Genomic DNA, 4,923 nt, shown 5'->3' with positions numbered 1-4,923 from the left:
GCATTTCTAAAACCAAAACGTACCTTTTTATCTGAGGTTGTTGTTTGGTCAATGTTTAAATGTTAAGTGAGAAAAAAAATGCCTAAATGCTGTTTGAATGGTTGAGATGTTGAAAAAAAATCTTACTTCAGCAATAAAATGTTGTATTGAAAAGCAACGGCTTCTGAGTGTCAATAAAAAAAATCAGGTCTATAAATATTACATTGTGATGACTTTAAATTTTTATTTGAGACAACTTAAAAAAAATAGTTTGCTCCCATATTCAAAAGTTGTTTAAATGAATTTAAAATATTCAGGTTGAACCAAGTATATTATTTACATTCAGTAATAAAAACCAAAGTATTTAATTTGATTTTGTAAAATCTGAAATAATTGCTTTGGTTCAACCTTCAGAAATTACTTTACATGAAGTTAAATATTTCAGGTCAAATCAAATTTATATTGCATGAAACTACAATATTAGTTGTGATCGATTACCTCAATTTTTGTAAATTGAGCCAATGTTTAATTTTTTTCAGTGCAGTTTGGAAAGAGTAACAAAGCCGTTTTTAAAGCTTTGAGATCATCCACTGAGAAAAAATGGAAAAGACATGATTTACGTCCAAATGACGTCTAGTTGAAAAAGTTGAAAAGACGTTATTTTCGGATCGTTGAAAAACGAAAAGTTGAGCTTCCAACGTCTTTTCAACGTCTATTATTGGACTAAAGTGGAACAGAATCAAACCGACCAAATTTTAAACAACTATTTATGACAGAGAAACCTACGGAAGAGGATTAGGGCCACTGAAAAAAAAAAAGTTAAATTTTATTTCAGTTTAACATGGGAAAAAAGTCAGAATTCTGACTTTAATCTCAGAATTCTGACTTTTTTCTCAAAATTCTGACTTTAATCTCAGAATTCTGACTTTAATCTCAGAATTCTGACTTTTTTCTCAAAATTCTGACTTTAATCTCAGAATGCTGACTTTAATCTCAGAATTCTGACTTTTTTCTCAAAATTCTGACTTTAATCTCAGAATTCTGACTTTAATCTCAGAATTCTGACTTTTTTCTCAAAATTCTGACTTTAATCTCAGAATGCTGACTTTAATCTCAGAATTCTGACTTTTTTCTCAAAATTCTGACTTTAATCTCAGAATTCTGACTTTTTTATTGTCAGAATTCAGTCAGAATTCTGAGATTAAAGTCAGAATTCTGACTTTTTTCCCATGTTAAACTGAAATAAAATTTAAAAATCAGTTAACTTTGTTTTTTTTTTTCAGTGGCCCTAATCCTCTTCCGTAGAAACCAGATTCATCATCTGGATGAAAACCATCATCTGGATGATATCTGGTGTTTTAGAGCCGCAGAGCAACAATCCACGAATGGAGAAAGTCATGCATTTTGCATGTCTCTGCAGCCGGAGCTAAATAGAATAGAATAGATACAGTCTCAGAGAAAAAACCTCACAGCACCATGCTTGATGTGGACTTAAACAGGGTTGACATGCAGCAGAGAATGTGTCTCATTACATAAGGCTCCATATGCAGCTCTACATATCTGCTGCTGCTTCCGTACTCTTACTCCTTTCTGGCTGAGACGGTCTGCTGAGGCAGAAGCACATAGAAAAGCAATAAAACATAGAGAGGAAAGTAATGGTGAGGACCAGCAGAAGAGCCCTAAGTTAATGGATGGAGGTTATTATATGCTGGGATAATAAGAGGGGGGGGGGGGGGGGGGGACAGCTCTATTAGTGTGGGTAGCAAAGCTAAAGGGTTATATGGAGCACGGCTCTATTGCAGCGGGGAGGTGGGGACATCATAATCCCAGTGGCCTTATAAGTAATTACTATGTGATAGTGGGAGTGAATAGTAAAGCCCATCTACTGTCAGCAGAATTGGAACGAAGTCCCTAATGGTTTCCTGAGCCTCCATGGATCCATGTGTGTGATGGTGTGTGTTTACCGCACAGCCGCCATTTAAAGGTGAGTGTGTGCTGGACTTTGGGGCAGAACATGCTGGTTTATATTGAGGCCATTTTTCATTTCTCCAAAGCAACATCTCTGCAACGATGTGTGTTTATAGGATGCTGTAGGACCACGCACATCCTCCTGCCCAATATTGAAGCTGTCAGTGGGTGAGAGGCGGGGTCCATCCTGGACAGGTCTCCAGTCCATCGCAGAGCAAAACAGAGACAATCATTCACACTCACACCTAATGAGGATTTAGAGAAGCCATTCAACCTAACAGTCATGTTTTTGGACTGTGGGAGGAAGCCGGAGTACCAGGAGAGAACCAGGCATGCTCAGGGAGACATGCTAACTCCATTCAGAAAGACCCCAAGCCGGGAATTGAACCCAGAACATTCTTGATGCAAGGCAGCAGTGCAACTTTAAACTAACGATCCCTCTATTAACAGTTTATCTCCATCTGTTGGGATCTGGAGGCTTGTCCACTTTCTCCACCAGAGGGCGCCTGAGATCTTCCTCCTGAGGGCGTGAGCGTACTTCTATACACCTGTTTCCTGTCTGCTCATCAGAAGACCTATTTAAGGAGGCGGAGGCTGACACTTCCCTGCCAGAGTGTTTGCCAGTATTTATCCTGACTTATCTGGAAACCTGGAATCCTGGAGAAAGTAATCTCTGTCTGGAATCTGCCTGCCTGCACTCCGTCTCAGTCTCTGCCTCTGCCTCACCCCCTGCTGACCGGAATCCTCTCTGAGCAGGTATTTATCCTCGACATCTATAAACTGCAAGTTTTCTGGATCAACTTTAACTGCTCTGTCCTCCTCAGTGGCTTCCCTTCCGTGACCAGTCCAAAGAACAAAGAACCAGTGCATTCATTTACTTGTGAACATTGTTCAATAAATCATTTAACTTTTTCTCTGTCTCAAAGAGTGATTACTGCATGTGGGTTAGACGCCTAGAACCCAACATGACACCATCAGCTCTAAGCAAACTCTGACCTCAAAGATCTCAGGCTTTCAGCTCCTTTCCAGTCTGCTGGGAGCTTGTTCCAGATCTGTGGAGCATAGATGCTGCTTCTCCATGTATGGTTCTAGGTCTGGGTGGAACTAGGAGACCTGAGTGATCTGGGAGGTAGATCCAATGATAACAGATCTGCTATGGATTGAGGCGCTTATTCCTTTCTTGTCTGAGTCTCATGAGGAAAATCTCTCCGCTGTCAGTCAAATCATTAAGCTTGCTTGGCCAATCAGGACCGAGCAGCCAGCTTCATGACCCGCCCTGCTCAGTAGACCCCTTTACCCCAAAATCGTTCTTTCTGTTTGGTGCAATTTGATTTGTGGATCTTGAGCTGTCCGGAGCGGAGCAAAAAATTGCTCGGCTCCGTATTTTGATGGTGTCGGACGGAGAAGACATAGGTGGACGGTGACGTGCCGAAGCGTAGTGGTGGATGTGGAACAGTTCTCATTGGTTAACATGACAGACGGGGCGGAGCGGAGAACGTAGAATCTGGGGATGAGAAGCTGAACCTCAATGAAAGCGACCAATTGTTGTGTTTTATCCAATCAGGCAGTAACGGTAGAAGAACTGCTGCTTTAACATGAATTTTAATGTTTTTTAATGTAAAAAATGGTCTGAAAAATCTCCTAATATAGTGAGAAAGTTGCTCTGTTGTCTCTAGTTCTTGCTGACTATCAAGTGCATCACCGTAGCCATCAGTTAGCTTCCTATGCTAAGCACCTCAGCAAGACAGACAGCAGGCAGCATCGCTGGTTTTCCAAAATAAACTTAATTCTAACTATTCTGCTTCATCATGCTTTACGGTAGCTTTTATTTATTTGTGGATTCCTCTGAAGATGTGGCAGCCATTCTTTCCTGTTGCGGTGCACAATGATTGTATGGCGCAAAAACGCTGGTTTTGAGTCATATAATGAAAAGCACATAAATCTCATCTTTCCCCTGTCCTCAAAAGAAAATATCTCGTTCACATCTTGCTTGTCAGAGTCTTGGTTTGTTAGTTCCTGTTTTTCTTGGTTTTCCATTTGTTGTCCTCTGCTGCCCTCTTGTGTCCTCTTTCCCTTGCTCTGTTTTCCGTTCTGCCCTCGCCTGTTTTCAATTCCCTCGTCAGCCCTCTCTTTGTCTCTGTCCCCTTTAAAAGCCCTCCCTCTTCAGTTCCTGTTTGCTGGATCCTCGTCTCTCCCTGGCTCCTAGAGTTTTTGGTTTACCCCTGATGTCTCCTTGGTTCTGGTGCTTTTGTTGTTTTCTGTTGGATTTTGATTCCTGCCTCAGTTCCTGTGAACCTTAATAAACCCACTTAAATTCACCTCTGCCTACTGGCCTCTGCATTTGGGTCCTCAATCCAACACCAAATCCTGACATTGCTGAGTTGAAATTAGCTACAGTGAAGGAATCTTAGGATGAAATTCCTTAGTGATACATTCCTTAAGAAAACCTCCATTATCCTGCTTTCTCCTCAAACACCGTAGTACTTTCAGTCAGCTGAATAAAATAATAAGTTACTGCTCTTATATGGCAGTAACTGAAATCGAAACGAGGGATCAGAATTGATCTAGCTTCAATTCAAGCGATGCCCAACCCTGATAACCAGTCTACCGTAGAATAGTTAGTAGTCAAGAAATGCCTGCTGTAGCGTTTTCCGTCTGCAAAAAGGTGACATTCTGTCACCAGCTGTCAAATAAACAAATAAAAACATTGTTCAAAGTTATGAAAAACAGACAGACACAGCATTGCCTTTAAACTTCTCTCAAAGTTTGACAGGAAGCTCCATCCCTGGAGCAAATAAGCAGGATAATGTTCCAATGAGGCTGTTAATGATGTATCATCCCAAACTGCAGCTCCCTATGCATAGTAATTGGTTCAGTGTTCATGAGTGCGTGCACAAAGTTGATCAATACAGGTTGAATCAATGGAGGAGGAGAGGAAGCAAAGTTGTTGGAAAAGAGAGAAAGCTAAGCTGTTTA

The sequence above is a fragment of the Cyprinodon tularosa genome, unplaced genomic scaffold (genome assembly GCF_016077235.1).
Source record: "Cyprinodon tularosa strain WSP-4 unplaced genomic scaffold, ASM1607723v1 ctg1500, whole genome shotgun sequence".
In the NCBI taxonomy this organism is placed as follows: domain Eukaryota; kingdom Metazoa; phylum Chordata; class Actinopteri; order Cyprinodontiformes; family Cyprinodontidae; genus Cyprinodon; species Cyprinodon tularosa.
This window is presented reverse-complemented; position numbering follows the sequence as displayed.